The following is an 11912-nucleotide window of genomic DNA, read 5'->3' as shown; positions in this document are numbered from 1 at the left end:
ACAACATTGGAGGCTGTGATACACACCCATACAAGTATATATATATATATATATATATATATATATATATATATATATATATATATATATATATATATATATATATATATATATATGTATATATATTTATATTTGTATGTATTTTGTATGTATATATATGAATTTCCACATGACCAGAACGCCACAAGAAACAAATCTATTCCTGCATCTACTCTGACCTTTTTACCTCTGATACTTATCTTCCCATATCTTGCCCTTTTGCTTTATACCCCAGATGTCGAACTAATTATTTCAACGGCTTCATTTTTTCTTTTTCATTTGCATTCAACATTCACACTTCACTATCGTAAGGAGAGCTGCCTCTACAATCCCAGTCTATCAGAATATCTACTTCTGAAACCATATGCTCGTTTGAGTGGTTATCTCTAGAAGGTTTTGACCTACTACTCTCAGCAAGTCTATTGGGATGAAGTTGCTAGCTCCTAGCCTTTAGTTCCCTGATTGTTACCCACCATAGTTAACCAAGTAGAGGTACATAATTTACTACTTAAGTTTCCTGAGGCACTGAGTTTTAACGCAAAACGATAAAATCGTCTCCTCGCTCGGGAATTAGACATTGCTTTTCTCGTTGGTTAAGCGAGTTCTCTGACCACTTGATTATGAGAACTCGTATCTTAAGTGTGTGGTTAGGGTCTTTACATCACCAGCAAGATTTCCATGCTCAATTCACAAAGCTGGAACGCTCCAGAAACATTCTGTTCAAATCCCGTTGTTTCTCCTGTGTCCCATTGTGTTGAGGCGACTACTGTCGATTACAGCTAGAGTAGAGATGGGGAGGGTTCTGGCAACGTTTTGCCTAATGACTTTTCTACGAATATGTGTATATACAAGGCCAAGAGACAAGGTCTGCCCAATTGGGTGGAGTCGCCTCCCACCTGGGGTAACTACGTAGGCGATGACGTATCTTAGAGGTACCCAGTCATTACGGCAAAGTCATCTGCTGACGCAATAAGGAGGTAGACAAAGCTCCGCCTACAAGGGGAATTTGGGGGAAAGTGAGCAGACCTTGTCTCTCTTTGTGTGTGTGTATATGTGTATATATATATATATATATATATATATATATATATATATATATATATATATATATATATATATATATATATATATATATATATATGAGTAGTTGTGTATGTGTGTATAATCTGATAAACACCACGTGATAGAGAAGAAAAAGCATAGATACTTTTATTAGCTTCCGGGGGCCGATCTTGATGTGTTTTGGAATGATTAATATCAATGTAATTTTTATGCTTATCCTGAAGTTAGTAAATGAAAGCATTTGGCTTTTCCTCGTTTTGGGGATTAAAAAAAATTTCAGAGTTGTTTGAATCGGCAAAATGAACGTAAATACGTATGTGTTTGTTAGTGTTTGCCAAAGTTTATATTAATATATATACATAAACATGCATGTAGATAACATCGAATATGCTAAGGATATTACAAACATGCATACAAGAAAATAGTATGAAAAAAGACGAAGCAAAGACATTAAAAGTGCACAAAGAAAAAGTAAGAGTGTACACAAAAAAAAGTAAGAATGAAAGCGTCTCAAAAACAGATGGAAAATCAAGCGTCTGTTTATGTTTCCATATTGCATTTGTATGCCTCTTGTACCCAGTCCCTCACTAAAGTCTTTCATTTTCAAAACTTTGCATGTCATTCTGCACAGCATATTTTTGTTTTCCATTGCAAATGCATTCATGTCAGATAATGAGATCGTCTTATATTATAAACTGTCAGTTTCATTTAACATTTTTATTCAGTCATTGACACCAACAAGCATATTTTCAGTTTCTGCCCAAATAATACAAACTACAGTATTTCGGGTAGTACGGGGATTAACGATAATAAATGACCAAATTTATGGGTTCATCACGAAATTATTGTATTTTAACATGATTATTGGTAACTGGCGTAGGGAAGCATGTGGTTCAACCTTGCTCATGCAGCACAAATGATTTTACATCATGTGGATGTACGATAATAAATTAGCAAGTGTGCAACTTGGATTTTATTTAATTAACATTATTCGTAAATTTTTTGAACAAGAAAGCGAGTCTCCGACTTCAGTTTTTCCAGTACAAGTTATTTCAAATAAGACGAGGATCTAAGATAATAATTAAGGAGATTTACGAGTTCTTTGAATTATTTTACGCACCATTGTCGTGAAATCATTTGCGCCGAAAATCATCTGGTCGAACCCCGCTTGTCCACGATGCCGCATTCCGCTCGACCACGGACCGAACGGTCAGAGATTGACTTGTCAAGAGATGCGCTCCGCGATGGGCTATTGACTGCGGCGCCGTAGACTTATTTCTGCTTGATTGTTGTATAATGAGGCGGACGGAGGGCGGTTCCAGATATCCATTCCAGATTGACTCATATTTCATGATGTGGCCAGGGAACAACGCGCGCTGCGCTCAGATGTTGCAACAGTGCTTGGGCTGGAATGGATCCAGGGATTACGGATTTCGCTGGAAATGCTGTGCGGGATTTGGACTTGTTGTTACCGTGAGGCTGATTGTGTAAAATGTTAAATTCAGAGGAAGAACTTGCTTTTATTATAAATAGGTTATTGATTTGAGGATTACATGAAATTTAGCACTTTCTCTTTCTTCTTCTTCTTCTTCTTCTTCTTCTTCTTCTTCTTCTTCTTCTTCTTCTTCTTCTTCTTCTTCTTCTTCTTCTTCTTCAAGATACTGAGGTAGACGTTTGCCATAAAGTTTTCAAATCATTTGAAAATCTGCCACTGCATCGTTGCTTCGTTTGTGACAGTTTAGGTCCCTCTAAATTTTTTGGAAGCAACGATAAGACTGCTACGTGAAGTTGTTAAAATCAAAATAATATAGTGTTTCAACCATTGTAGTTGTGTAAGTACATTTTCCCTAGTTTAGATTTTTGTTAATGTTTCCATTCACTCCAGCAGTATGGAATGCACCAAAAATGCGTATGTACTTTTGATAATTATGCTATTGTACAATTGCATTCTTCTGTATATTTAATATCTATCCATTTATCTATCTCTTTATATATATATGTATATATTTGATAATTATATATTGTATTGCATATATTTATATATCTCTTTATATATATATATATATATATATATATATATATATATATATATATATATATATATATATATATATATATATATATATATATATATATATATATACACACACATACACAGTATGTACATAAATGTAAAATACTGATATTTTAACATACCGTAAATATGTTGAAATGTTATGGATGTTAATTCGTAGCTCGTCCCTTTTACCTAGTTACATTTTTAAATCTTTGCACGCAGTATTTAAAATTTATTGTAGCTTGTTACCTGAACATCACAATTTCCCCCTCAGCCCTTCGCAGTTGCAATCCTACACCGAAGTTTCATTTTACTTTCAAAATAATAATAACCTACTTTATTTAGTTTTATGTAAAGGGCATTGTATTCCTTGCCTGTTTTGTTCGTGCTGTGGATGTAATGTCGAGTTTTGGGGGAGCAGCGGAGAATGAACAGCCCTGAAATCAAATGCATTCCTCTGCTATAAAAGACGTGATAATATCTACTTTGTTTACTATCATCTGTTTGTATAGACTGCGCGGAGTTTTCTTTTATACGTCATCTGTTGGTGGTTGCCACATCCCTCGGATTAAAATTGTAAGGCATATATTCTCATGGGGAGGGAGATTTAAGTATCCTTTTTTCTTGTTTGTTCTGGGGTGGCTAGATGATCAGTCTCTTTATCTTTGTTATGGGTATTTTTTTAAGGTCTGAAGAGGATTATGTTGCCGAATAATATAACAGTAATAATAATTATAATAATGATAATAATTACTTAATTACCCCAGTGGATATAGCCAAATAAATTGTCAGTTCGAGTCATTTCATGGGCAAAGAGATATTTCCAAGCTTGTTGTTGCAAGTAATTTTAGTCATTGCTTTCAGTAAACTGTCTTTTCATCATCATTATTTTCTTAACTATAACTTAATTTTATTTCGCAGATCACTGATTTACTTGAGAGTGCTACTCAGAGGCGCCTGATTATACTTCTTATATAAGGTTACATGAGACGGCAAAGATGCTTTACAAGCTCAACAACCAAATAAAAAAAATTACCCTAAAATCAAAAAGTATCAAATGACACAATAGGTATGAAGCCCTGTTAAGTCAAAAAAAGGGCTTCCATAGCTATCTCCCCAAAACCTTACGAAAAGCCTATATTTTCAGAAAAGAAGATTTCATTTAATTGCCATAAATAAGTCTGCAATGTATGAAAACCACAAAGATGATAATTAAACAAGGGAGAAATGACTTGTTTCTGCTGCTACTTACTGCTCGTTGTGCCACAAGAACACACATTGCAGAATGGGCAGAATGGGAGGAGTAGGAGGAGGGTATTAGGGAGGGCGGGGGCAGGACGAATGGGGTGGTAGAGAAGTCATGAGCGTGGGGGCGGGTGTTGATGGGCTCGGGTTACTCAGAGACTGCGTCAGTAGGGGGTGACCGTGGGAAACTGTTACTCGAGCATCATGGTTTGTTTGTTCTCTCTCTCTCTCTCTCTCTCTCTCTCTCTCTCTCTCTCTCTCTCTCTCTCTGATCCTCTCCTCCTCCTCCTCCTCTCTGTCTATCTCCAGCTGACATCCCCCTCCCCTCGCAAGACTGGGAATCCTGACCTCCCGTAATGCCCCTCTCACCCCATTGGTGCCACCTCCCCTCGGCGCTGCCGTAACACATGCCATAGTCTGGCTTGTGTTTTGCACTCATGGGGTAGTTAGTAGGTTCAGGTCCTTGCTTCCCCTCTGCTGCACATTCTTGATCTGCATTCGCTTCTTCTGTGTCCTTTTTATCCGTGTCCTCCCCTTCGTACCCTTCCCCTTCCTCTTCCCTCTCCCCCTCCCCCTACCTTTCATCTCCCCACTCCCTTGTTCCCAGCCCACATCCCTTTGCCCTGGCCTTTCAACAATGTTAATTGTCCCCGCCCCCCCCTCTTCATTAAGAGTGCCACGGAGCACAGTAATGGGGCACTCTGTCTTATGAACTCGTAGCACTGTTCGCAGTGCCACTTCATACAGTTCCTCCAGATAATTGGGGATAAGGCACTGCAGCTTGGCATCTCTAGACATTGTTTGTTTTTCTGTCTTATCTCATTTGCGTTTTTCCTCTTTTACGCATTGGACTTCGTTTAATTTCCCTTTTATCGGAAGATTGCAAATACCTTCAGGTCCCTCTTCGCCTGGTCTTTGTAAAGAGTGACAAGTGCCGTGTAAGACAGCAAGTGTCTTTCTAATGAAGACCGTCTCCCCGTAGCCTTGTCTTCCTCGACATGTTTTGAGTGGCCACGTTAGGACTGTTTTGAGAGATTTCCAAAAAATTCGTCCTGTTTGTTTTTCTTGGACTTAAACTGTCGTTGGACTCGACATACAATAGAACAAAAATGGTCGGTGGTATTCGATCCTATTTCCGGAAGTTTTTTTTTTTTTTTTTTTTTTTGCTTTTGTCATTTTGAATTTCGATCTTTTTTTACCGTTATCTATTTAATTAGGTAGCACGGGGAAATTTTCTGATTATTTTTTTTAGTGACAGTATGCTTATAAACCCTTGTTTAATTTTTTTATTTATTATGATTGAGAAATAAAATATCGATATATACTTGTACAGTTGACATGTACATTTGGGTTTTAGAGTTTCGTTTCTTATCGCGATGGCTAAGCCGTGTCTTAGAAATGTGGAATCTTATACGTATGGTTATTAGAGAAATGTGAGTGTATGTGATTATTTATATGAATCATGGGAGAGACACCAAACCCATTTGGACAATAACATATAAACGATTTTGCAGACACGGGTACCGTGCAAACACGTAAATTACTAAAAATCTTGAAGGGTGAGCACGTCACCTGTATGAAAGTGTAAATGCAGTTATATTACGTGGAAATATGTGTGATGAAACGGAACCCAGTAGAGAACGGGATTTAGATAGATATCCTAACTTCAAATCGAAATTAACATCGCAAGAGATCGCCTTATACAGTCGTCTGGTCAGGAAGATCTCGTCATCAAAGAGTGCTTTTCATTGTGTCTGATAACTTAACATACTACAGCCTCTCCCTTTTGTACTTCCATATGTACATATTACCGAAAAATTAAAAAAAAAATATCACAGCAGGGTAAGAAAAAACAATCCTTACTAACAAAATACAAACATTAAGTCTAATTCTTTTCGCTTTCATTCATAAATTTGTAAGTGTATGTGAAGTCAGGGAGTGTATGCTCTACTTTTTAGTTACCCTTGTTAGTTGATTGATAATGTTAAGAAAACGTTCCGTATGAAGGTTTACAGTAAAACGTCTCTGAATGCAAAATAAGGTTAAGAATGAGGCTTTTGAATACAAGAAAGGAATCCGTAGTAAATTCGCAACTCGGCGAACGTACAGCAAAACTTTTATACAGAACGGTAGGAGTTAGTATTCAAGGTATGATAGAAATCTTTACAATGTTGTAGATGTATGGAAAGGTATGTCAAATAAGTTCCAGTTCTTAAAGAGTAAAAGTAATTTAGTAGGGAAATCTACCGTAAAATTTCGAACTCAGTCTTAGACTAAGTTTCCTAAATTCTGAGTAATCCAGATTTTCGCTTTCTTTAACGACTCCGTCTTCTGAATCTGATCATGTCGATAAGTGAAGAGTGGTTTCCGATTCTGTCCAGTATATCTCAACATAATAACAGGCGTCATGAACTTAATAAGCCACGTTACTTGCTTTAACTTTACACATTCATGTAATTATGTGACTCTTACAGATGTAGCTAATTTGCTGTTTTCAGAGATGACAAATAATTATGAGCAAAAACGCGGATGAAATAAAAACATATTGTGTTTAGACAATGCATTTATATTCCTTAAGGTACAGAAATTATTTACATGCAAAGTAGCCCAAGTACTTTGTGCGCCTTTGTTTATGCTTTTACGATCAAACAGATAAAAGCAAAGAATCCCTTAGCGGCAAAATCAAATACAAGTCATTCAAAGCGAAGGTCATTAAAACATAACTGTAAACAGAGCAAAATGCAAGTAAAAAAGATAAGTGACTGCGAAGGTCATGAAACATAATTGCTGTCAGATTTGTGCTCAAGACCAGATGGCAGATTAAAGTTTCAGTAAAGAAAAGGACAAAAAACGCTCACAGAAGAACCACTTCCACAGTCACATATGATCGAGTTTACGAAATTAAATCCCCAAAAGTAATAGCAGTGAGCGACGTGTATCCCGGAAGTTGCTCGAGAGATTAATGCTTTACAAAAACCAAACAATGAATTATCTGACAAAGCTAGAATTAGATGTTAAAAATTTAACTAGTGTAACCATACAGTATCCGAAAGGATCCAAGCGATAAGACCAGACAAGAGGAAGTCATGTAACGCCCAGGACCTAGGGTCAAGGCGCTTAAATAGGGGTAAGCGGTGAGGAAACCTGTTCCCCCGAGCTGAACGACAGCAAATCTAGATGTGGAGTTTATTGCCCGTAGACTGTTGCTGATATACACCAGATAAATACTACATGGACACATGTTGTGTGCTATATATTAGGATTGCCAAAAAAGCACCTGCTTATTAACTCTTTGTGTATTGTGCTGTCTGTGCACTATCTTTGTCGTCTTTTTATGTTTCATTGTAACCTATTGTCGTTCACGTCAGACATCTAAGATTTGGGTTCGTTGTACAAAAGAGGAATACTAATGGATTGATTGGTATATTACCATGGAACTATTCATAGGTACTTCTGCTCATTACTGTCAATTAAATGCGAAAGGTATGATTTTTTTATGTTCGGTTACACTTACAACACACCAATATCAAAAGTAAAAGTAATGGCGTGCCAGAGGGCTTTCGTCAAGTTGCATAATAACAGTCATGGCTTAGTGTACAGGTGAGGTTAAACTCTGAATGCAAGAAAAAAAATGCTTTTGGAATGGTGATTACATTTCTTTACACACTGAACTATGCCTTTGTTTTTCTGATTAATTTATCAACGAGTGATTATGTAAGTTTTTTTATTTAACACCCATGCATACATACATACACACACATGTACAGTACATATATGTACTGTACATGTACACTGAATTATGCGTTTGTTTTTCTGATTATTTTATCAACGGATGATTATTTAGGTGTTTTTTTTTATTTTACCCATACACACACACGCACACACATTATATATATATTATATATATGTGTGTAAGGGTAAGATAAAAAAAACACCTAAACAATCATCCGTTGATAAATTAATCAGAAAAACAAAGGCATAATTCAGTGTACAGAGGATAGTAACCAATATATATATATATATATATATATATATATATATATATATATATATATATATATATATATATATGTGTGTGTGTGTGTGTGTGTGTGTGTGTGTGTATGTACTGTATATGTCTATGTACATATTTATATGTATACATATACAGTACACACACACACACACATATATATATATATATATGTGTGTGTGTGTGTGTGTGTGTGTGTGTGTGTGTGTATGTGTGTATTTTACATGAGTTTAGAGATTTTCATGTTTTAACGGCTGAAAGGAAAGCAATTGTAATGGCCGGTCAGGATCTATCTGTATGGAAACAAATTGTCTTTTATATTGTAGGATAACAAATAATCCCTTCTTACTAACCGTTAGCATATTGTGCTGTCTGTGCATTCGTTTCATGTTTCATTGCGACCCATTGCCTGAGTTCTGTGGTAAGTTTCACGAAACAGGAGCATTAGTTGATTGATGGGTATATTAAATTCTGTATACCAGCGCCACCATTCCTCGGTCATCGGTGAGGGGAAATTTAACGCAGAACACAGAACTATTTTTTAGTACCTGTGCAAAGCAGCCGTGAATAGGTGTGAACCTTACTCTCAACCTTAATTATTATAGAAATGCCTATTGGGCTAAAACAACAACAAACGCAGCCAAGAAAAGAGTAAGACTATGATGGAACACAGTCGAAAGATCATATATATATATATATATATATATATATATATATATATATATATATATATATATATATATATATATATATATATATATATATATATATATATATATATATATATTATATGTATGTATGTATGTATATATATGTATATATTATTTGTATGTATTCAAGTATGTATGTGTATATATGTATATGTATATATATATATATATATATATATATATATATATATATATATATATATATATATATAAACAATGGATATATAAGCTCTTGCGTATTGTAAAAAGTGTTTTTTCGTCCAGTAGTCTTGAGACCGGAGCACTTACAGTAAGTAACCCCGAAATAGCCATTTCAACTAGAAGACCTTTTTTGGTCCATTATTTAGTTAAACCTTATCTAAGCGTTACGGTGATGTTGCCGATTAGCAACTTTACTTACCAAAGTATACATATCAGTATTAAACCACTTTTCTAGCCTGTCAGTTAAATGAGAGATTTAGGGTCTTTATAGTTTCTATCTCTTCATACTTGTTTTTTCTGAGATGAAATTTCTGTATGCAGTTTTCTCTCCCAGACTTCATAGGCTGAGGTCACAAATTGAACAGCCAGTGTTCGATTCCCGAACCGGTCGCAGAGGGACGATATGTGTGCCTTCCATAAAATTCCAGTATGATGCTGTTGACCTAAGCAGTAAAAAATGTACCTGATTGTTAGTCGACTGTTGCGGGTTGGAACCCTTGGGCTATCGCATGAATGAATTCACTCCAGTGGAGTTAGAATTAGCTCGTTTTGATGGTATACATTTTGACGTCCAGTGTTTTTTCCTCTTCTACCGTCTTGCTCTTTTTCCCTTAGTTGTGACCCACAGCATTACTCAACAACTAGGTACCCAATTCACTGCTTAATAGGTCAACAGAAGCATACTAAATTTTAGTAACAGGCCCATTTGTCCCTCCTCGTTCGGTTCAGGATTCGAAAAAGGTCGTTCATTTGTGGGCTAGACCCGCTGCCCATCAAGCTACAACTTCCTTAGGCGAGTCGGTAGAGTTGTGGCCTTGCACTCGTTAGGCCCGAGTCCGACTCCCCGGCCGGCTAATGAAGAGTTAGTGGAATTTATTTCTGGTGATAGAAATTCATTTCTCGCTATAATGTGGTTCGGATTCCACAATAAGCTGTAGGTCCCGTTGCTAAGTAACCAATTGGTTCTTAGCCACGTTAAATAAGTCTAATCCTTTGGGCCAACTCTAGGAGAGCTGTTAATCAGCTCAGTGGTCTGGTAAAACTAAGGTATACTTAACTTTTTTATCAAGCTACAAGGTCAGTTAGGAATGACTAAATTGATAGTTCAGTACTAAGGCAAAACATATACAATCAAAACAGGGCGGTAGTGGGTCCTCGACTAGGTAATTCTTACCCCATCGGCCATCGGGGTTACTTATTTATAAGATTCTCTCCCTCTTGTCGAACTAAAAAGAGAGAGAGAGAGAGAGAGAGAGAGAGAGAGAGAGAGAGAGACAACTAAAGTGATCGTTCATAAGGCAAAATATATATCATCAGAACGGAAGGATCCTCGGCGAGGTAATCCTTACCCAATCGAGGTATACCAATTCATGAGATTCTCTCCAGCTCATCGATATTTTCTTTTAAATGGCTAAGAAATCATCGATGAAATTAGAAAACTAAAAGTATCATCACGTGCGAGCAGGCTAATATATACGCGGAGTTATAATAATAATCACTTTACTTTTCCTCTTTCCATGAAGATTCACCAAAATACTCTTGCAAGTCTGAGCATAAGCGATAAGTGATCCGTATTTGAGACTCAGAGGCGCCTGTAGAATCTAGTCCTTTCAGTACGTGAACATTAATGGAGCTGAAGAGAAAAGAAGAACATTTCGTCTCAATAGAAATATTTTCAGAAATTCTGTTTGTTACGGAACCCTTTTCACATGCTCATTCAATAAAGTTCTGGTTTATTTCTATATAGTGTATTGAAAAAGTGAATTTTCCCTGTTTGCCGTGATGTTACCGTATTGCTCTTAACGTGCGAAGTATTATTATTATTATTATTATTATTATTATTATTATTATTATTATTATGTATAACGTCCAAGCACATGCTTCGTTTCAGGGCTAACCTCGCTATGTACTGAAGTACATTGCAATTTTAGATTCACGTTGATAGTTAACGGTCCATTCAACTGCATTTGCCGACTTTCAAGGAAAAAATAATTCCAAAGATTTAATTGTTAGTTTGTATTAGACTGGTTAACCGGTTAGTTCCATGCGAAAGTTCCTTCTATCTGTCTCTCTGTCCATGACAGTCAAAACAATGCCTCCTCCGAAAGCATGACAAAAGCCATGGGCCATAACGCACAAAACAGAAAAAAATTGCGCTGTATATATTCAAGCCTTTTTTTGTGTGGTTTTTCTCTCTTGTCCTTTTTTATAGTCGTCTGATTGCCCACTGTTCCAAGGGATAGCAATCGAAGAACCGTTTAGTGTTCATAAACCACTAGTTTCTTGACAGTAAGGTTCCATTGTTTACCAAATATAAGCCGACACTTGACACCGCCATCACTCTCGCGCTGTTAGATCTTCTCTTGTTTCTCGGCTCCCTGGACGATTTTGGAAGTCGCCGTATTATTTTCTAGTTTTTTATTGCGTTTGTTTATGCTGTTATTTTTTTCTCTTGGTCGAATGGCGACGCATGCATTAATGTATGAGTCCTCTCTTCTGCTATACAGGTAGTTAGGTAGGTTAGTTGTAACGGTCATGTAGGTAATGCGGGATTTTTAGATAATTTTTATATAAATCTGACCGAAAG

This window comes from Macrobrachium rosenbergii, chromosome 41 (genome assembly GCF_040412425.1).
Source record: "Macrobrachium rosenbergii isolate ZJJX-2024 chromosome 41, ASM4041242v1, whole genome shotgun sequence".
NCBI classification, from domain to species: Eukaryota; Metazoa; Arthropoda; class Malacostraca; order Decapoda; family Palaemonidae; genus Macrobrachium; species Macrobrachium rosenbergii.
Note: the sequence above shows the minus strand (reverse complement) of the source record.